The sequence below is a fragment of the Triticum urartu genome, chromosome 7, assembly GCF_003073215.2.
Source record: "Triticum urartu cultivar G1812 chromosome 7, Tu2.1, whole genome shotgun sequence".
Classification (NCBI taxonomy): domain Eukaryota; kingdom Viridiplantae; phylum Streptophyta; class Magnoliopsida; order Poales; family Poaceae; genus Triticum; species Triticum urartu.
Window position 1 is genome coordinate 111,490,576 of NC_053028.1, and position 23,432 is coordinate 111,514,007.

General features: G+C 45.2%; 1 long non-coding RNA gene across 1 annotated transcript; it reads right to left on the bottom strand.

Moving 5' to 3' along the window:
• Positions 1–3,801: 3,801 nt before the first annotated feature.
• On the bottom strand, positions 3,802–5,708 carry LOC125520869. The gene is made up of 2 exons (XR_007288892.1): positions 4,837–5,708; positions 3,802–4,256 (listed from the first exon to the last, which is right to left on the bottom strand). It is a non-coding gene; the product is annotated as an uncharacterized LOC125520869 (long non-coding RNA).
• Between the last annotated feature and the right edge of the window lie 17,724 nt (positions 5,709–23,432).

Genomic DNA, 23,432 nt, shown 5'->3' on the forward strand with positions numbered 1-23,432 from the left:
AACAGGTGGGTCCCGCATTGTCGCGACACGGTCGGCTGCTAGGCCCCCTGGCGACGTGGCAACCGGGAACTCGCTCCGCCCAGCGCCTCGCTCGATGGGCGTCTCGGGGCGTACAGGCGCTGGTTGGCGCGACACGCCTGGACTGGTGAGGTCCGCCTGTTCTGCGGCGCTGTCGGCCACCAGGGTGCGCGCGTGGTAGTAGCGAATCAGCGCAAGATCGCGCGCCGCCCAGCGCTGCAGTCTGTCGCGAATCTGTCTGGGATCGCGCGCTGTCAGCCGAATCAGCACCGGAGGCCGTGCCTGTTTTGTCTGTTGTGCACATAAAATGACGACTGGAATCTGCACAAAAGGCATTAGAAACACAATTTTCTTCGGATTTTTGCACATGATCATGGTCAGATAATTCACCCTCGTAATCAGGAAGTGTAGCATAGTCTGGTAGAAGTGCTATTTCTACACGAAGCAAAGCTCCTACATTGGGATGAAGTTTGGAAAAAGGAAAGAGTGTCTCATCAAAGATAACATCACGAGATATATAAATGCGTCTAGTAGATATTTCAAGACACTTGTATCCTTTATGAAGATTACTGTACCAATAAAGACACATTGTGTGGAACGAAACTCAAGCTTATGATGATTGTATGGACGTAAATTGGGATAACAAGCACACCCAATTTTTTTGAGGTAATTGTAATCTGGCTTTTGATGATACAAGCGTTCTAAAGGAGTGAAGTTGCCAATAACCTTACTGGGAAGGCGGTTGATGAGATATGTAGATGTGATAAAGGCCTCGTCCCAATACTTGAGGGGCATGGACGCATGAGCTAAATGAGAGAGACCAACTTCAACGATATGACAGTGTTTGCACTTAGCAGAGCCATTCCGCTGTTGAGCATGAGGGCAAGACACATGGTGGGCAATCCCAATGCTACGGAAAAATGAGTTAAGTTTCTCATACTCCCCTCCCCAGTCACTTTGGACTGATGAAATTTTTCTATCAAAGTGTCTCTCAACAAGTTTCTGAAATTCTTGAAAGATGGAGAAAACTTTAGATTTATAATTAAGCAAATAAATCCATGTAAACTTGCTCTAATCATCAATGAAACTAACATAGTATTTTTTTCCCAAAAGAATCTCTGGCATGACCCCATACATCACTGAAAATAAGTTCTAAGGGAGCATGAGACACACTAGTTGACTTAGGATAAGGAAGCTGATGGCTCTTGGCACATTGACAGACTCGCTATTTGAACTATGTGACAAAGGAAGATTGTCTTTATTGACTACTTGCCTAACTATGACTGATGAGGGATGTCCTAATCTTTGATGCCACCTTGCCAAAGAGGGCTTGATGATGGAGTAGACTTGACGACGCTTGCGGCTAAGTGCTCCGGATGAGATGGGGTAGAGTCCTCCAATGCATCTACCGTGGTAGAGAAGTGCCCTCGTTGCTCGCTCCTTGATGAAAAATAACGAGGGTGAGTTTCAAAGAAGACATTGCTATCGGTGGCTAAACAAGACATACAGGCAAGATTTTTGTCAGCTTGTGGAACATGGAGAACATCCCTAAGAACTAAATCACGTTGAAGATTAGGGGAATTAAGTGAAGCTTGACCAATGTGACAAATATCCATACCTCTACCGCTGGCGGTGTGGATCTGGTCGTTGCCGTGATACGTCTCGCAAAGGGCAAGTTGCTCTAGCTCATTGGTGACGTGGTCCGTAGCACCAGAGTCGACATACCAGACTCCATCCCCTCCTTGATCGCGCATAGCAGCTGCAACCAAACGAGCATCTGGGACATAATTTTCATCAAACCTATGCCAGCAATCAATGACCTCATGGCGGCCTTCTTGCAGAGTTGACAACGAGGGCGGCCACGTGATGAAGAGTTGCGGCGGCCATTGTTGGAGTTGAAGCCACCACCCCCGTTGTTGGTGCCGTAGCCGCCACCCTCGTTGTTGTTGCCGTAGCCACCACCAGAGCGGGCACCATCGCCCGACGAAGCGCCAGGTCTGCCGCCACCACCACGGTTGGCGCCCTGGTGACCACGGCCACGACCGCGACCCCATGAAGCGGAGTATGCAGAAGATTTCCGTAGATCGCCGCCATGGAGGAGGGTGAGGCGGACATCAAAGCTGAGCAGCTGGCTATGCAGCTCCGAAACCGTGATGGGTTCCACCCGTGCAGCAAGGGCAGAGACGACTGGATTGTAATCCATGTCGAGTCCAGCAAGGATCTTGGAGACGATCTCCGAATCAGAGAGCGCCGCAGCGGTGCAGGCGACTTCATCGGTGAGGCTCTTGATTTTGCCAAGGTACTCTGCCATGGCCATGTTACCTTTTTTAGGTTGGTGAGCTCGATGCGGGTGTTGATCGTCTGCGCTTGGCTCTGAGCAGCGAACATGTCGTTGATGGTGCGCCACACCTCGACCGGCGTCTGGAGCGTGGCGACCTGTGAGAGGATCTCGCGGGGAAAAGAACCCATCAAGTATCCTTGAAGTTGTTGCTGCTGTGCATACCAGAGAGTTCGTGCAAAGTTGACGACTTGCTCTTCTTTGCCGTCCTTGGTGATGGTGAGAGTGGCCGGCGGTGGCGGGCTCTTCTCGTTGAGGTAGTGCTCCATCTGTGCACCCTTGATTTGGGGCAGCATGATGGCCTTCCATAGCAGGAAGTTCCCCCTCGTCAGCTTCTCCTGTGGTGGCGATCCGTGGAAGGTATGTGTGGCTGTGGATGAGGAGGCAGAGGTGGAGGAGGAGGTGGTGGTGATCGCGCCCACGGTGCTGGGCGACATGGCGATGGAGGTGGTAGACATGATCTCGGTCGCAAGGGTAGCTAGATGTGATCTCTTTCAATCTAACGAGGAAGAGGCTCTGTTACCATGTGAAAGTAGTTTGGGAAGCACAGAACCCTTTGTCTCAGGCCGCATTGTATATATTGGGCAAAAGCCTTGGTACACAAGTTACAGAGAGAGATTGACCATAGGGGTCGTTACAGAGAGATACGGGAGAAGAGGAGATAGAATTTAGGTACAAGTTAAACATCCTCTCTAACCTTATACATCTCCTATATAGTTATTCTAACAATTTTAGAATAGGTTTATAGTCCGGTCTTGTTGAAATATGTCTAAATGTATTGAATTTTCTCCGGTTTAGATGAAAAGCATCTGGTTTTATGTAAAAGAATCCAAGTATGAATGAATATCATCCGATTTGTTTGAGTCTGAATCAAATTTAATCAACTTCATTAAAATTCATTTGAAATGTAACCAGCCATGCATGGCTAGTTTATAGTCCCCTTGTCCGCGAACAAATGCGGTGTCCGGGTTGGGGGTCGATGTTAGAGATGCCTTTGACTTATACGAAGAAACGGAAAGAACCGTGTGGTGCATGTACCGTCTTGTCCTTGATACTCTTTGCTCTTTGGCCAAAAGACCCAAATGAATATAGGGTTGGCTTGACTCCTGACTACCTCGCCTTGAAAAAAAAATGAAGTTTTCAATATTTACAATCTTCAATGTAATATTGACTAGTAATTTATATTGTAAGCTTATGATGTGTATTACCGAGAGGGCCCAGAGATACCTCTCTGATACTCGGAGTGACAAATCTTAATCTCGATCTATGCCAACTCAATAAACACCTTCGGAAATACCTGTAGAGCATCTTTATAATCACCCATTTAGATTGTGATGTTTGATAGTGTAAAAACCGTAAAAAAATAATATAATAAATAAATTAGATAACGATAATTTCAATGGCGTTGCTATTACAGCAAATAGCATTTAGTCATGCAAAACAAATTCTTCTCCAAACCTCCATATATTTTATAGACCCTTGTCTCATTTCTTTCACATAAAGTAAATGCCAATTAATGGCCAGCCAAACAAATTACACCTGTCCATAGTACAGCCCACAAGAGACACAGCATGCATGCAAGACTAACCACACATGCATGCCAGATGTAATGTGTCTTCAAACCTACATAGCTATTCACCCCACTATAAATAGGAGCCATCCCTTTCACTGGACCATTCTACCTCACACACACATACGCTGGAGTACCCCCACCACTTGCCTTTTCACCTTCTGCCACACTGCTGTCCTTCACTGCGGTGAAGATCTTTGGGTTACATGCGCCACCAGGTACTAATCAAGTACCTTGTTGTGTTAGCCCTTCTTGCTTGATTTCTTATCTATCTCCACCTCGGTTTGAATCAGTCCATGAGCATCTATTTACCTTGATCTCTTTACCTTACTGTAAAAAGAACAAAATGTTTGCGTAAACACCCAAGTTAGTCAAAGTAATTAGATCAATTGCAAAAGCTTGTAAAAGTTTCTGTGAATGACATCCGTGGCTTGTACTAGATATAACATGCCAAGAATCAAATCCTAGGTACTAGTAACTTGCTAAGACATGTATGTATGTATCCAAAAGATCAACCTTCCTGTGTATACTACCTTGTCCTAATTATTAATCCCTGCCAATCTGTAGCAAACACTGAGAGATTGATGTTTATAATCTACTCACAAGTAATTATTTTTGGAGATTCACTGCCACTGTTTACTTCTATATGGTGTTCAAGGATGAGTAGCACTAGTTAGGAACAGCATTTAGATCTAATCAGTAGCAATACCATGACCACACCATAGATTAAATCTTGATTAATTTCTTGGCCTTGAGATAAACAAAGAGAAAGAAGGCAATATGGCTGAGTGGGGAATAGTAGGGCCTGGGATAAAATGAACAACATATGCACACCCACGTTCACATATAGCAGGCACTTGTTGTGAAATTTGGAGCACTTCATGGAGAAGGAATCAGGATTGGCACTTACCAGTAGTAGCAGTAGGATGTGGTTAGTCCACACCGCTAGCAGCAGAGCCATGGCGACCGAGCAGCGCCGGTGAAGCCGCACGCGCCCGACGCCCGTGGCTGCACGCCTCGTGCGTGTGGCTGCGCTGGGGGAGGATGTAGGCATGGAGACGTCGTTGCCGCTGCAGCCGGTGGCAAGCCCACCAGACCTGGATCAGGCGGCGCTAGGATTGAGTGGTGGCGGCGATTTTGGCGGCGGCGGATCAAATAAATGGGGGGATATGGTAGAGGGAGTCGAGGGGATTTCGTGGGTGTCCGCGGTGTCGCCGGAGATGGCCGGAAGTGGCAGATCGAGCCGGCGGCGGCCTGCTCTGTAGTTAGGGAGAGAGAGAGATGAGTTGGTTCTGTTCGGCTGAGCATACCAGTGACAGTGAGAGAGAGCAAGAGAGCTGGGGAAGATGACTAGTTGGATAAAAAAAATGATATTTCTGCCGGGGTTGGGTTCAACCAGCTAAACACGTTTTTCTTTTTGAGCTTGCTTGCTTGCTCTTTGTGATGTGCACGTGCGTACTACTTCTTGATGTGCTGTATGCATTTTGCTTCTAATTACACACTAGCACGTATCATTACCTCTTTAATTAAAATGGATTGCACCGTATGGAAGTGTTGCTTGATGCTTGGATCTTGATTAGGGAAAATATAAACTTCTTTGTGAAATAATTATCAGGAGTCGATCTCGGACCCATAGGACCCACTTCTGGTGGTTCTGAGTTGGTCGGAGCGCTACCCGGCAAGTCGTCATCTCCTTGACCATGTCTTGATAAATGTTTTCCAGGCTATGGGTCATTTCCAAAATTTTGCATAAGAATTAAAAATAAATATTTTCCGTAAACAAAATGAAATTTGGATCAAGCTGATCCACTGATTTGGCAGTTGGACCAGACGAGGTGAAGTATCTATATTAAGTAGTTGTGACCCGGGCAGGGTTGCTAGATAAATAAATATTTGGTGGGTAGGGGAGCTCATGTTGGTGAAAGCCACCCAGGTAGGGTCGGCTTGGATGGCGGGCTCCTCTACATAGGGTATCACATTAGGACATAACCAACTGGCGCTTACTTCAAAAGCGGCGCAAACCGTACTGACCATAGACCTGGAATGGGACTGACCATAGACCTGGAATGGGACGGGCTGAACCGACTACCCTTGCCAAGTAACCGCCTCTGCATGGGTGAGAAGGTGGCTGTAGCCGGGTAGGTACAGTCACCCTAGGGTGGGACCGCCGGTCAGGGGTCTCGACCCGCGGGCCTTTAGTAAGGCAAGGTGGAAAAGCAGAGGTAGTGTACGGGCTGGTCAAAGGTTCTGGTTCCTTGGTCTAGTTGTGCGCACGGGTAGCGCATGGACGACTTGGACCAAGTGATGCTATGGGCAAAGCAGTACACCTCTGATCAGAGTAAATGTGATATCACTCCCAGCTTCCGGGATTGGAAGTGCGTCGTGTGGGTTTTCCTCTAACACAGGATGTAAGATCCCACATCGCTCTGTCGCCAGTAGTTTTTATGAATAAAAAAATTGGTTTTCAACAAAATGGAGTAAGGGAAAATATTTTTACCTACATAGTATTTTGAGATAATGGCTCGGTGGTGGTAGCCATGGCCCATAAAGTTTTTCCTCTTAAAAAAAACTCATGCATCCACTTTTCCCGGCGACTTGCGGAGTACGTATTTAATACGTACTCAGCTGCACTTATGTTGTTTTTCAGAGCAAGTGAGTTATGAGAACTCCAAAGCGATAGAGAATGGTACTTATGATGAGTATGGTTATCTTGATGACTTCGGTTATTCTGAAGTGGAGTATGATTATGAGGAAGTCGACAATCAGGCTATGAAGAGTAGATGCCCTCCATGGTTGGTCTAAAAGGCTCGTACTAGAGGCGGGTGACGATCTATCGTCATGGTCGCTTAGGCTTAGTCGACACTTGAGGTGTCTATGTAATAAAAGCTTGCCTACTCATGGCAGCCGCTCCGTCTTGTACATGATACTGTTCTCCTTAATTGATCCTGGCGCAACTCTGAAGTGACGGCTTCCGTTACGCCTGACTCTGTTGGACGTAATGGGGTGTCACAGATAGCACACAAGGTATTCCTCCGATATCTGAGAGTTGCATAATCTCATAGTCGAAGGAATATGTATTTGACATGAGGAAAGCAATAGCAACAAACTGAACGATCATTGTGCTAAGCTAATGGATGGGTCTTGTCCATCACATCATTCTCTTAATGATGTGACCCCGTTATCAAATGACAACATATGTTCATGGTAAGGAAACCTTAACCATCTTTGATCAACGAGCTAGTCTAGTAGATGCTCACTACAGACATGGTATTTGTTTATGTATTCATACATGTATTTAAGTTTCTGGTTAATACAATTCTAACATGAATAATAAACCTTTACCATGAATAAGGAAATATAAAATATCCACTTTATTATTGCCCGTAGGGCATATTTCTTTCAGTTAGTGCGAAATTTAATCAATGGTAGAAGAAGTGTCTTACCAATTGGATCAACCATTTCCCATGGTAACAAAATGAGAGGTCTGTTTAGTGGAGAAATTATGCCAACATGTGCTTATACAAGGAAATGTAGTTGTAAGTCATAGTCTGTTTTTTCCAGGTGAATAATGTATTACTCAACTCAAGAAGTTCATACAATCAATCGTAGCAAGCTTCATACCAGCCGTAGGACCCGAACCGATCCAAGTCATGGTTCTGCCTTCTAAACAAGCAAATCTAGCTGCTATCACTAAATTTATTTTGGATATGATTAACATGAGTAATACACAAATGACGAATAGACATGAAAAATCTAATCTCCTTAATGAGTGATAAATAAACTGATCTATCCACCTCCTTCATCTGGATCAACTTTACTGCAACAATCGAATCCATCTCAATCTCGATAGGAAGCTCACTTCTCTGGATCGAAAACGACAACCCTTCCATGCATGCAGATAATTCCGCTTCATGAGCATCTCGACATGAAAAGGTTTCTACAAGAGGAAAATATAGTCACCCTTGTCATCTCTCAACACCATGCTAGCGCCTGCTGAGTCATCTTCTGCATAAGAACCATTAGAACTAAGTTAACCCGGTTTTCTTTAAACCCGTTTACAATTGATTATTACAATGAAGGATGCTCATATATTTTTGAATGCACCCAGAATTTAAAGGAATTGTCGTTAGAAAGAAGAAATACCCATATTTGAAGGAAACATTCTACATCTTCCTACATATAGTAATCCTTTTCACTGACCATGTGATGAAGTATTTTCATTTCACTTGATCATTGCATTTGGCTGAAGTACCTAAGGCCAACTCCAGCGCACGACCCCAAACAGACGTCCGTTTAGCTCGGATTCTGTCCGTCTGGGGCGGCTAACGGGGTCGTGTCCGGGCCTTTTCTGGGATGCGGTGGCCATGCGCCCAACGCGCGTACACATCCTTTAGCCGCATCATATGTTCGCCTCCTTTTTCAAACGCTAGTTCATGCCAGCGGCCCTAGTTCACGCCGGCAACACAGCCAGCCTACACGACCTCGTTGACAACACAGCCAGCCTACACGACCTCGCCGGCAACACAACCAACCTACACGACCTCGCCGGCAAGACAGCCAGCCTACAAAATGAATAGTTTTGTCGCCAGCGAGAGTTCCGACCACAGCTTCCTCAGACCGTTGGCCGCCTTCTTCTTCACCTTTCCTGACGCCCGCCCGCCGAAATTCGGCGGGTCATCGGCCATGGCGGGAGGGTAGTGGGTGTAGGGGAGGTCGCGGGACGTGGGAGGGTTTTGGGGGGAAATGGCGTGAAATGGGGCGTCGGGCGGGTGCTTTGTGCCACCAACGGGCGGGCCAGGGGAGGACAAGCGCGCGCATCCCGTCCGTCCGCGCGCTGTCCGTTTCATCTCAAAAGCGGCCCAAACTTGGGCCAGGGATGGGTCGAAAGCGGACATAAAACGGACAAAAAATCGTTTGCGCCCGCGCGCTGGGCCGTCTGGCATGTCCGTTTTGTCCCAAAGGGACGCACCCGGACAGGATGGGATTGCGCGCTGGAGTTGGCTTAATAAATAATAAGAACAAAATGAGACAGGGTTATTCAATAAAATCAGTTTTCATGTTTGTTGAGAATCACTGTTTGAGCAATCTTGCTAATAAAATGTGATATCCTTTAGCAGCATACCCTCGCAGCTTGCATGACCTAAACGCTTATGTAATACAAGTGACACGCATGTAAACAAACTTGTTTGTCATCCCTTTGGACTTCCAGCTATGGCTATGATCCTTGTGGCATGGGCAAGAAGGCAGTGCACTTTAGTAGTTCAAGTTTTGCAGGTACAGACTAATCTGTGAACACGCAATTTTTTTTTCAGTACAAGACTTTTGTGGGAATTTCCTCATTGCTCCGCGTTAATACGTCGGTTGAGCCATCTAACGAGTTATTTGTAGTACTCTCTTTTTGCGGTAAAATTATTTCAGCACTTTGCATCCAGTGATATGAATTACTTTTAATACTTTACATCCTATTGATATGAAGTCGTGAACTTTCCATGTTACTTTCTCTTGAGCGGCTGCCAGTTGTCTGATGTGCTGCGTGTTGTTTATGCCTCTTGCCGGTTTGGCCTATCATCCATGTGGGCTGGCTTATATTTTTACTACAGTGTGTGACACTTCTTGACAAACTAAAATGAGGTGATCACCGATCATATCTTTAGCAGCCATACTGTTGCCTGCTATCCTGCTTCACACTTGAAACACAGATCCACGAACAAAATCGTGCTCACTCTACCCAATTTATAGAACGTCCAACAAGGCAATCACATGAACACTACAGTAAAGGAACAGGTGAGAGATTTTCTGCTTAGTTTCAAATTAAAAGATGGTGCTAATAAATCATATTTCCGTACCGAATGTCATAGCCGCACAAGATTGGACATGTTGTTCTGTAGTCAGTGATTGGTGTTCCACCGGTGAAGCGAACTTCTCGGTACATTGACTCCTTTTCATACTAACTGTTCGCTCCTAGATGTCTCCTACTCCTACATTCTCAAGGTAGCATTGCTCCATTCCTTGCATTATTTTGTTGCTAACAACTGGTGACGGGAGAACCACTGTGAACCTCCTCAACCAGGGAGCCAGAGAACATACACACTCGACTGGTCCTCCATCATGTATGTGCACGAAGGGTCATAGTGTTAAATAATGTATCTTGTGGTCACTAGGAATCAGCTTCATGAGGTATTTCACAAGGACGGTCTATATAAATATTGCTCAGTTATAATGCCATACAGCAAGAGCACGTGCTATATATATCTTTTTATGTATCGACTGGTCGGGAACCTTTCACCCCCCCCCCCCCCACACACACACTTAATATGGCGAAATGGAAAGAATCGCATGTACCATGTTGGCCCCGATACCGTAAATACTGTTTTTCCATCAAAAGATACAAATAGATATTGGATTAGCTTTACTCCTGACTGCTCCCTCTTTTTTTGTCCATACGCCTCCCAACTGAGAGCCGGGTTCATACAAAAATTAACCGAGAAAGAAGGAACTAGAGAAAAAAATAACCGAGAGAGAAGAAACTAGAGAAAAAACCAGAAGCATCTGAGGACGCAAACAGGATAACCTGGGAACACAAAGGATCGCCAACCAACAGATAAAATGCTGCTAGGAAGCAGAACTACCTAAAACTGTCAACCGACACAACACACAGACTCGGGAGAGCACCACAATCATCAGGAATACTTATTACAATACTTTGTAGTTTTCGTGGAGTGACAAGCAGCAACAACTACTAAGAACCCTCTGTATAAAAATAGTTGACTTTCTAAAAATTAATTGAAGTACTAAACACTTAATTACACGGTGTTTAAGATGTAATTTTGGCCAGCAATTTCTATTGTAATATACGTATAACAACAAAGAAATTATAAGATCTAGGAATAGTGTTTCAGGCAAATCTACAGACAATCAGATACCTGTGATTATTGGAGGTGTGATTGCTTACAATATGTGATGCGTGCTACCTATTTGGTTGACTAACTTAATCTAGCTTAATGGCTTGCTTTTGGTATTATGCAGGCCAGAAATTGAGGGAAAGGACAAGGTTTGGAAGCGAGATCAAAAGGTAAGATTGTGATATGTTGATACGGGAGGTTATCTGCAGTCACAATAAGTATAATAGGCTTCCTGGTGGGCAGTAATGGGTCAGTGTGATTATAGTTACAACTTACAAGTACAACCTTATTCGGGCATATATCAACGTTATATGTCAATGTGCTTCGATAATGCATGTTTAGAAACTACAATTATTAATGCTAAGAAAAAATAAATTGAATTGTAGTATGCTCCGATGTCAACATGCTCTGTTTGTTCAAGAACTCTAAATTTTATTGCAGCCCTTGATCTTTAGAACATCAAGGAAATTTGGGTCTGAAAACCAAGACGATGTTACTAATTTGTTACAAGCTAATTACCATAAATTAGCTAATCCTTGATCATTACTAATTTTTTTAAAGAAGGAAGACCCCCGGCCTTTGCATCCGGACGATGCATGCAGTCACTTTATTAATTATTCACACAAGACCTTACAGAGTCATATAACAGTAAGACTAAAGCCACCGTTTAGGAAACATCTGTCGCTACTCCTATCCAGTTCATGTAGGGATGCTGATAGCCTGGGCCTAATACCAAACAGACCTCGCAGCCAAGCCTAACATCTAAGACCTGAGGTCCCAACCAGGACGTCTGCCGGGTATGGGGCACCCACCAGTCCGGCGCACTCCTCGACCAGGACACCTGCCGGGTATGAGGCCGCCGCAGCCACCTGCCACCAATCCATCTTCAGTGTTGTACTGCTGCATCTACCTTGTCCGGTCTAGCTGCTATCGACGCCACCACGACGCCAGACAACTTCGTCCTCCTGCACGAGTCCATCCCCACACATCGGAGACCAAATCTGCACTGCGCCACGCCGTCAAGATCCGCCGCCATCAATGTGTAGGATGAAGCACTGCTCCACCAAAAATGCGGTCCGCTGGTCCCTCGAGCTCGTGTACACCTCCAAGAATGATGCCCCCAAAGGGGAAACGACACAAGCGCGTCGTCGTCTTCCGATCTACCGATTTAGGGTTTCCCCCGGAGGTAGCAGATAGTGGTCTAGAACTTCTCCACGGCGATGCCTTTAAGAAGGGAATGGCACCGAAGAGCACCGCCATCGCCGGCCTTGGCATCTAGCCAAGAGCAGGTTTTCACCCAGATCTGTTCGAAGAACTCCATCCAGCTTCCTGTGCACGGATCGCTGCCTTCTCTACCGGAGACTAGATCTGGGCCAGGGGTCCGAGATCCGCTGCCACCCGCCGTCACAGCCGGCTTTCACGCTGCCCTTGCAGACGTGGTGGCACAGCCTCCGCCGGAGTTCCCCGGGCCACGCATCGGTGACCAGGGACATGCCAGCCACTGCCGCCGATCAGGCCAAGTCAAGCCGGCTGCAGCACCGACGCCATCGCACCGAGCTACAACACTGTCGCTGGCCGCACCACCGTCTCCCGGCCTCGCGGCCACCTTGATCATTATACATATGTTTTTTCAAAAAGTTGTCACACTAGATTCAGCTATTGCCATGTGGTCTTATTACAGTATTTGCTATGAATTCAGGCAGTATGACATTTGCCTCCACAGACGTGAGCTTTCAGTTAATGCAACCTTGGTTTGCTTATCTATTGTTCAAGTTATCTGTTTTCTGAGTTAAAACATTCTTCATGCAGGTCTGTGGTGTCCGGGACAAGCGAGCTGAGAATATTTGGTCGACAGCGGAGGGCGTTTATCTCCCAGTCGATGAAAGCAAGTGAACATAGCATCAGGAATTTTGCTGACATTTTCCTTTTTTATCTCTTCATGCTTTTAAATTAAACAAGGGACATGGTACCCAGAACTAGAATGATTGTTAGTGCAGTATTTTTTTTCTATTTGGAAACTCCGATTACATTCGTATTGATATATAATACAAATAAGGTACATTCGTATTGCTGCAAGACACCACAAAGATACGAAGAGGCAATGACTACTACATAAGAAACTTTAGGTCTATTGAAAAAAACTTGGTAATGCAGGGTACAAGAATGGGAATAAATGATTCCTAGGTAGTTAAGCAAGTGCAACAATTTGTGTTGGTGAGAAAGCTAGCACTGGTCCCTTCTTGCATTTCTTTCTCTAGTCCCTTCGTACATTGTTGTTTGGTAACAATTTGTGTTGGTGAGAAAGCCGGTGAACCTTTGTCGAGAGGAAAAACACACTCAGTTCGCTCTCAACTATATACATACATGGATAGTTAATAATTTGAAAACTTCAAAAATTAAACTTTCCAGTTTCAAAAAATTCCAAAAAATACACATATACCTAGACACACAATGTACATGTGTGCACATTTTCAGGTTAAAATGAGAGCTAAACAAAAAAGAAAAATCTGGGACTTTTTAGCATATGTACTGTTCATCCACAAAAAAGACACATCCTTGCATACATGTTACTTTTTTCAGAATTTTTTGAAACTGAAAATTTTGTTTTTTGTTTTTTTCAAAATAAAGACCTCCATGGAGCTCGGTCTCCAGAATGCCCTACTTATCTTGTGGGTTCTAGGAATCAAATTCATGAGATACTTTATGCACGGAAGGAGTCTTCATAAATAACGACCATCTCTAGTGTTGAATAGTACAAATATGGTTTGCTTATTGCTATGGGACATGGCAAAGATATGAAGATACAACGACTTGTGCATAAGAAACTTTATGTTTATTAAAAAACTTGATATTGTAGGATATATATCATGAATGGGGAGAAATAACTCACATGTAGTTAAACAATAGCTGGCAGGCCATTGGCATGATGAATATGTATCGCGGCCAATTGTGGTATGAGTCTATCCGGATAATATTTTAAGATGTTGATTATTTAGTGTTGTGCTTCCTATGTTAAATAAGACAACATCTATTATCGAGGAATATAATGACAAAACATATATATTATTTTGTTGCAAAGGGTTGAAGTGGCTTCACATATTAATTTTCATGCTTATAGAATATCTCTAGAATTATATCTTTCATCAACTCATCACTAAAAGATTAGTGTAGCCAACAAACAGAAGCATTGAACACAATAATCCATCAGAATTTGTAAATAATCAAGAACCAGATGCTATGTCTATTTGTCATGCAAGACTTAAGATTAAATTAAATGGTAAAACTTTAAAATACCATTGTATTTTATCTCGCTTTGAGTAGGAATACATATACTTTAACAATTGATGTTGTTCAGTTAGGATCTACTAGCTGAGTGCCCATGCGTTGCCACGGAACATAATAATAAGTTTGAACGTCGCTCACCATTGTTATTCGCCTCCAACGCTGATCCAACCTTGCTAGTTGCTCATTGTTCTATCTACTAACCCACAATAAGCCCTCTTGTAGCCCTGACAACCCCTCCTGCTTAAAGCGCTCACCCCACAAAATAGTATGATATCTTCTTCCCTATACAATGTACTCCCTCCGTTTCAAAATTAGTGTCAATTCAAATTTGAATTAAAACCCGACATTTATTTTGAAGGGAGAGAGTACTACTAAACCTAATACATGTGAGTCAAACCTGAATTCCAGATATACATACTTATCATCACGAGTTAAAAAAGTATCCCTGTGTTCTAATCTTGTATAGCTTGAGGAGATATTGGTCAATGTCTTGTACTCCACGAGGATGTATCCTGAAGAGAAAAAAATAAAGAATTTATGTGTAGTATGTTGCTTATTACTACATTGTGACAAATATCAAATCACCAAACCAGCGTACATAGTGAAGTTTCGGAAGCTTGACATATTAGAATAAAATCAAATTATCTCAACTGTAGTAATGCAACATATATCTTTGCCCTGATGCTTCCTTGATAGTCTTGTTCGAAAATAAATTTCTCTCTAAAGTCTACCAAAGTAGCCTGATAGACAAGCAAGAAGCAAGTAAGCAAATACTAAAAAAAGAGAACACATATCCACATCAAAGGAAGCATCACTGCAGCCACTGCATCCACATAACTAAATAAGCATCCTATCAAGCAGACGCATCTGATATATCCATATTCAATCTATGTTTTTTTCCAACTAAATAGTTGCTATGAAAAGCTCATATTGCTCGGCATTTTCTGAGTACCACCTATATCCTCATGGCCATTTTGACATAAGTCATGTATATATATAGGTCAAATGCTCTAACCATTTGCACACTGAAAAGACTGAAATCGCATGAGACGTCCATGACATTAGACTCCAGAATGAGAAAAGCATGTAAAGTTAGATCATACAGTATTACTGACAATATCTGGACATAAACCGTACTTATTGTTTGACAAAGGGAATATGTTAATATCGCAAAGATACATAAACCCTACTTATTCCAAGTAAAGCACTATAATTGTAATCCTAGAAGTTTTACTATTGATAAAACTATATGAAACAACAAGTGCAACTGGCGGATGAGTTATCACTCCACGCTAACTACTACAGACATGTACTCTATAATAGTAATCAAGGTGAATCCTTGTCCATGCCGAAAGGGAAAACATAGAAGAGGCTCGGTACTACTGGAATACATTTAGAAAAGGTCCTCTTGCCTTAACGACAGTACATGATTCATGGTAGTGTCCATTAGGAATCCTACATAGCTACTATGACTCAACGACTTGCAAAACCAGATTTATTAACAATTTACGTAACTGATGCTTGTCCTAGTCCTTACTCTGCACCTAGTAGCAGTGCTGATTACTACCACATATAGTTGACACCAAACAAACTGTAGAATCATTTGATGGAAAAACCTCACCTCCTCGACGACCGCAGAATCACTGGAGCAAATCCACCTATTAAGTAAGAAAAAGAAAAAGAAACAAACATGCTCTATCTCTCCAACAGACGCGCAGCTTCCCGCACCGCATTCATGCTAGCCCAGAGTCGCAGACCTGTATTGATGTCGCGCAATGTGACCAGATGGGAGGGCGGCGCTGACCGCCGCGACCAGAACAGCTAGCGACTCTAATTTAATGCGAATACATCGTCCATAAGAAAGCAACTCTGGTCGATGTGCCATATTGATGCGGGCTAACCGACAATTCGCCTGGTTTCTCCATGGTTTTTTTAAAGGACATCTCAAATTAAAAACTGATTTCATCTAATTGCTATGCATGATAGATTTCCCACCACACAGAGAGAGCTTCGTGGAGTACAACATTTTTTAGAGAAACTGAATGTTATTCAAGTGGCAATAAACACGAAGAAACAAAAAATTGGAGCATACTACTCAGAGGAAGAGACATATATACATCAAAACTATGTAGCATGTGCATATATACTCATGTCCAGAAAGGAGTTGGATTAAGATTTTGGTGTATGAAACCAATCTGGATGACATTGAGGCAAATCCAATAACACCAAGAGAACAGGAAACTGATATTCTTCAAAACACAGTTAGCCAACATCTATCATGGTCCCCTTATTATGGAAATAATCAAACTTACATTCCAGGATTCTTCCCTTGCCCTGCTGATTCCCTCCTTGTAAGTCACTGTGTGATCTGAATTTCGATGTATATACAACAATCTGGATCTGAATAAACAAAGCGAGGATGATGAAAACTTCAAAAGAAAAGCATACATAACAAGGAATGAGAGGATGATGGGTCTGAGCTAGATATGTTGAGTCTACAATGCATTGCTAGATCCAATAAGTTGAATCCGGTACCGAAACAATGATGACATTATTGAATATATTCTTCTTTCCTGCGTTTTGATATATTTTCCTGTCATGGTGGGTAAATATTTTGGAAGTAATGTGGTCTAGCAGGTAAGCTAAGTATTACCTGGATCCCAAAAACATATGACACGTCCCTGCTTCCTCGAAGTAGGATGTAATTATTCTCCAAGTAAGATGTAATTTTTCGATAGACGGATTAAAAATATATTCAGTTAGCGTAGAGGCACCAAACCAAGTCTTCCTTCAAACATTTAACTGCACCATTACACAAGTACGGTTGGCCTCTCCTCCCACTGTGCCAAGAAACACTGCATGCACAATCCAATAAAAGCAATTACCTGCAAGTGTACAACACGCTATCTTCAGATTCCTAGCGAGAACCCTGCAAGGTACTCAATGGCAGTGCACATCATTGCTCGTCGCTTTCGCGCTTGGCTGTGTTTCTTGCATGCAGTCAAGTAGGAGAAGGAGGAGGAAGGAGGCGGCGAAGGTCACCAACTTCGCCATCAGCTGTTACCACTTACGACGTGGAGAAGATCATGGCGAGCAGCACGCTCCTCCCGGCCGGCCAGGTACGGTACATGAAGGACGGCCCCGACGAGAGAGATGGTGTGGCCGACGCCGCGGCCTCCCTCGTGCAGGGGTCGGCAGCACCGCAGACTACTCATCACATCGAGGAGGGCCTGCCTTCAGAGAGGGGAAAGGAGACAGTGGAGGCTAGATGGCGACGAAGAAAGCCTGCGGCAGCTGCACGACGGACGGGAATTGGGGCAGCCAACCGACGGGAGCAGCCGAATAGTGGTCCCGTCACACTCGGGGTCTGATTCGTGATAAACAGAGTACAGGACTATAGGTACACCGAAGCACGGTGGCGGTTGCCATGACGAGCATGCTGTACAGGAGGTGTGCGATGGCGACCGAGACGAGGGCAGCGCGAGCGCGAGCACGAGCACGACTGTGACTGATACGATCATGGCGACGAGACGGGGGTATTGTCATGCATGAAGAGAAAGTCGGCCACCGCGAGTCCGCGACCACAAGGCGGACGGGGAGGGGAGCATCGGCGAGAGGCATGGAGTATCCACGCGGGGCACACGACGGCGGATCGAGAGGTCCGGGACTCCGGGCGCGGGTGTGTGGTCTGGGCAGAGCGGCGAGACCTTTCACGTGAGAGAGTTGTGATCAGATGTGATCGGAAGCGAGGGGCTGGGGAGACCAGGCATGGGACGTGCGATCGTGGGATGCAGTTGCTTCCCCGGTAATTGTTCGGTTATGCTGGATTTTTTTGAAGGGGGTTGCACGGGGCGAGGCGGGGGAAGTAGCGATAGCACGAGACGGTGGAAAGGAGGTCGAACATCACGACGTTTGATCCCCCTTTAATAATAGAGATAGATGCATTTTTTTTTTGCGAACTCAATTATTGCATTACTCATTCAAGGTCTCATTACAATCTATCTGAGCTAACTCCAACACCTCAGGCGGGCCTGACCCTACCCAGGTCAGTCCTTCTATTAGTATGTCCAAAGGAGGCTAATTTGTCACTCGCTTTATTTTACGAACGAGCGACATGAGTAATACAAGACTGATGAGATAAAAGTAAACATCTGATCTCATTCACTAACGACGAGTAGATCGACCGATCAAAAACTCCACATGTGATCATGGATACTGCCACTGAAGAATCCATCTCCACTTCTATCGGTAGTTTTGTACGTTGAATTGAGGAAGACAGACCCTCCAAGCAGGCGCTGTGCGTCATTACAAGAGTACAGGGCCCTGCATGCTGCAAAAATAATCCTTCCTGCATCATCCCGCAAGATCATGCCCGCACCGGCCTCGTTACTTGAGGTAAAGGCCCCATCAGTATTAAGTTTTGTCCACCCGTTCCTCGGTTTAGTCTAGGGCTTCTCGACAATATGAGTATCTGGTTTTAACACAGACTGCATAGCAACACATGCTTTACCCTTCACTGGGTCCGCACCGTTGTCCTGTTTGATTGCCACAAGTGACTCAAAGAAGCTTCGAAGGTACCTCACCTACACCTCTAAAGGCGGGGCTGGTTTATGATGTATCACCTCATTACGGACAAATCAGGCTCTCTAGAAAACGAGAAGTATCATACATCTCACCCAATCACTCTGGGGTTCAAGAGTCTGTAGGAGCCATTCCTTCCCGCAATTCACAATAGATTGTATCCGTGGGAGGTTCCAGATCTTTGCCATCTCCAAATACAAATCCCTCCCAAGCTGGCATCTCAGAAACGGATGAAAGTTATCTTCCGTATCTAGACCACAAACAGGGCAGCAGCTCGTAGTTTCCAAACCGATCTTATGTTTATTTTTCCATGTTGGTAGTCCATCAGTCGCGACCCGCCAGGCAAAGGTTGACACTATAGGTGGCACTCCACAATTCCAAATGAATTTCCAGCAGCTTCTTGCTCCTGAGGGCAAAGAGCTTGAAGACACTGCAGCGGCTCTGTGTGCCTCGTCGAAGGCCATACGGTAGGCGCTCCTGACCGAGAACACTCCCCTCGTGTCAGGCCCCCAAGCAATGAAATCCTCCCCCCCCCCCCTCACGGAGAGACTTTAATCTTCATAATCTCATCCACATCCGCCTGACCAAAGTATTCATTGAGTGTGTTAACTTTCCAAGAACCGTTCTCGTTAAGTAGGTCAGCCACATAACGGATGCGGCAAACTCCCTGTCGCGAAATAGGCTTATAAGAAAATGGGCGCGGGATCCAGCTATCCCGCCACACCCTAATACTTTTCCCATTGACCACTCTCCATATCAGGCCTTTTTTTAGCAGCTCCAAGCCATGGCTAATAGCCGACCAAGAGGAGGAAGCATTACCAGTAAAAACCGTATCCTCGAGCTTACCACGTGGGTAATATTTGCCTTTAAGCACACGAGCACACAGACTCTCCGGTCTTATTAATAGCCGCCATGCCTGACGAGCGATAAGTGCTTGGTTGAACAACCGAAAATCTCTGAAACCAACGCCCCCTCTCTCCTTAGGTTGCATAAGATGATCCCATCCCTTCCAATGCACTTTCCTCTTTCCTTTCTCCGATCCCCAATAGAAGTTCCTCACCATTCTTGTAAGATCATCACAAACCGAGTAAGGCAGCTTAAAAACTCCCATAATATACGTGGGCAAAGCTTGCGCCACAGATTTTATAAGCACCTCTCTTCCCGGTTGTGCCAAATACCCATCTCCCCACTGCACTAGTCTCTTGGTGAGGCTTGTTTGGAGGTTTTGGAACTTCCCTTTTGTAACGCCCTCGATGCGGTTATAGCTTCCACGTGTCGAGGCACGACTTGGAGACATAACCGCATTGAAAGCAATGTCGCAAGTTAGGCAATCATTACAACATCCCATGTAATAGATAATAAAAGGGGGAGAACATAGTTGGCTTACACTCGCCACGTCACATCAAAGTACATAAATAACATCCATCATACAAACACTCATGGCCCGACTACGGCGCCAAATAGAAAAAAACCCAACATGCGACAAGGCCCTGAATCGAACCCCAACTAGGCACCCCTACTGATCATCGGGAAAGGAAACATAATAACGCTGAGAGTCCTCGTCGAACTCCCACTTGAGCTCGTACTCGTCACCTGGAGCGGAATCACCTGGACCTGCATCTGAAGTTATAGTAATCTGTGAGCCACAGGGACTCAGCAATCTCGCACCCTCGCGATCAAGACTATTTAAGCTTATAGGAATGGGTAAGGCAAATATAAGTGGAGCTGCAGCAAGCGGCTAGCATATGTGGAGGCTAACTTATACGCAAGCGAGAGCGAGAAGAGGAGGCAAAGCACGAGCGAGAAGCTAGAGAACAACCTGCGCAAACATTACTCCAACACCGTGTCCACTTCCCGGACTCCGCCGAGAAGAGGCCATCACGGTAACACACTCAGTTGATTCATTTTAATTAGTTAAGGTTTAAGTTATCTACAACCGGACATTAACAAATTCCCATCTGCCCATAACCGCGGGCACGGCTTTCGAAAGTTCAATCCCTGCAGAGGAGTCCCAACTTAGCCCATGACAAGCTCTCACGGTCAACGAAGGAATAGACCTCCTCCCAAGACGTTCCGATCAGACTCGGTATCTCGGTAATTCAAGACACTTCGACAGGTTAAAACAAATCCAGCAACACCGCCCGAATGTGCCGACAAATCCCGATAGGAGCTGCACATATCTCTTTCTCAGGGCACACTCAGATGAACACTACGTACAACTAAAACCAACCCTCAAGTTGCCCCGAGGTGGAGCTGCAAGTGGCTCTATTTGAACCAACACTCAGAGGAGCACTGGCCCGGGGGGGTTTAAAATAAGATGACCCGCGGGCTCCGGAAACCCGAGGGAAAAAGAGGCTAGGTGGCAAATGGTAAGACCAAGGTTGGGCATTGCTGGAAAAGCTTTAATCAAGGCGAACTATCAAGGGGTTCCCATTATAACCCAACCGCGTAAGGAACGCAAAAATCCGGGAACATAACACCGATATGACGGAAACTAGGGCGGCAAGAGTGGAACAAAACACTAGGCGAGAGGCCAAGCCTTCCACCCTTTACCAAGTATATAGATGCATTAAGATAACATAGCAATATAATGATATCCCAACAAGTAAATAAATGATGTTCCAACAAGGAACGGCCTCCAATCTTCACCTGCAACTAGCAACGCTATAAGAGGGGCTGAGCAAAGCGGTAACATAGCCAATCAATGGTTTGCTAGGACATGGTGGGTTAGAGTTTCAACATGGCAATTGGGAGGCTGACAAGCAAAAGGTAGGCATCGTAGCATTGGCATAGCAAAGAGCGAGCAAACTAGCATAGCAAAGATAGTAGTGATTTTGAGGGTATGATCATCTTGCCTGCACAGTTGTCAGAGTTGACTGGATCCTCACAAGCAAACTCAACGGGCTCCTCGGTAGCGAACTCGTCTCTCGGCTCTACCCAACAAGACAAACAAGCAACAAGGATACAATCAACCACGTGCAAGACCAAGCAATATGATGAAATGATGACATGCTATGCGGGATGCGATGTGGGATGCAAAATGCAAGATATGACAGGAAATGCATGAACCTGGCCTCAACTTGGAATTCCAAGGGTGCCACTGGAAATATGAGATGAAATCGCTTGAAAACGATATAAAGATCATCGGAATCAAAGTTACGGTTTGAAAATGGCAAGCGTTTTAAGAATGACACCGGTCTGCGATTTACAGCAAGTAGGCATCTAAATGCAATGAGATGAACATGCTACAGCCACCAAACATGACAACAAAATACATGGCAGGGATGCACACAAGATGCTTAACAAAAGACTAGCACTGAGCTACTGCCATTTCATCCAATATGAGGTTCAAACAAGCATGGCAAAAATGCAAATGCAAAACAGATTCCAGACTTGGTGAAATTAACACTTGTCTGAAATTTCAGATCACGAAGCCCTCTTCGGAGCAGCAAAACAACATGATAAATGACCTGATTAAGACAAGTAAGAACATGGCATGGAGCTACTCAACAAGCTTAACAAAAGTCCCAAAGTGACCTGGGGCCAAAAGGGATCACAAAATATACTAAAGGGCACACGAACATAGCAAAAACACAATCAGTTTTCAGACTTAGTGAAAACTGAGACATGCTGAAATATAACTCACGAAGGTATGTAAACGAGCTCGATGCACTCACCACGGTGCAAGTCATGGCAAGGCAAGCATACATTCATTAAGAAGGCACAAAATGCTAGCTAGACATGGCAAAAACAATGACATAGCATGCACAGATCAACTACAATAACATCGGCATAATCGCAATCGAGTTGACGATCTGCCCAGATTCACCATGAAGCAAAAGTAGAGCTTGATTGACTCAAACTAGGATGCTCTATAATTGCAAAAAAAGACATGGATGGATAGAGCATAACATGATTAACAAAACTCCTTTAATGATCATCCTCAAAAGAGGTACGGATCATTAGGAAACAAGCTGAACATATGGCATCATGAACTAAATAATCCCAGACTTGGTGAAAACTACTAAGTCTCTGAAAACAGATTTACCGGGTGCCTCACTTTGCAAGCTTGCACAAGTCACCACACACATCCTAAAAATGCATGGGTTGCACCTATGGAAAGAAGACAAAATGCTTAACAAAACATATGAAGGACTCACAGGCATAGCATGCACACAATAATCATGGCAAAAATGACAAAAGTCTAAGATGAACTAGCAGATCTGACAATTAACTCACGAAGCCTCCTTCTAACAGCATTTTGGGCTTCAAGATGAACTCAAATGAAAATGATGCAATGGAATGAAATGATGTACTCGTCGAGGCGAACATTTTGATATACTATACGCCCAAATCAGAGCTACGGATGCGGAGATACGGCCGGTCAAAGTAGGCATAAAAATACTGGGAGGAGAGGGAGAATTCAACCGTGCGAGATCTAGGGTTTACTGTAGCAGCCGGGTGCACGCGAACCGAGGCGGCGGATCTCGACGGAATCGCTGCCGGAGAGGATGGAGGTGACCGGATCCGGAGGCAGGGGAGCTCGCCGGGCCTCGGCCGGCCGGCGAGACGGCAACGAGGAGGCGGGGCGGCGGCCGCGGGGCGCGGGGCGGCGCGCGGAGGCGGCGGCGGCGCGTGGCGAGGCGGCGGCCGGCGCGCGGTGCGATGGGGTGCGGCGAGCGGCGGCTGGAGGCGGCGGGCGGCGCGCGGAGGCGGCGGGCGAGAGCCAGGCGGCGGG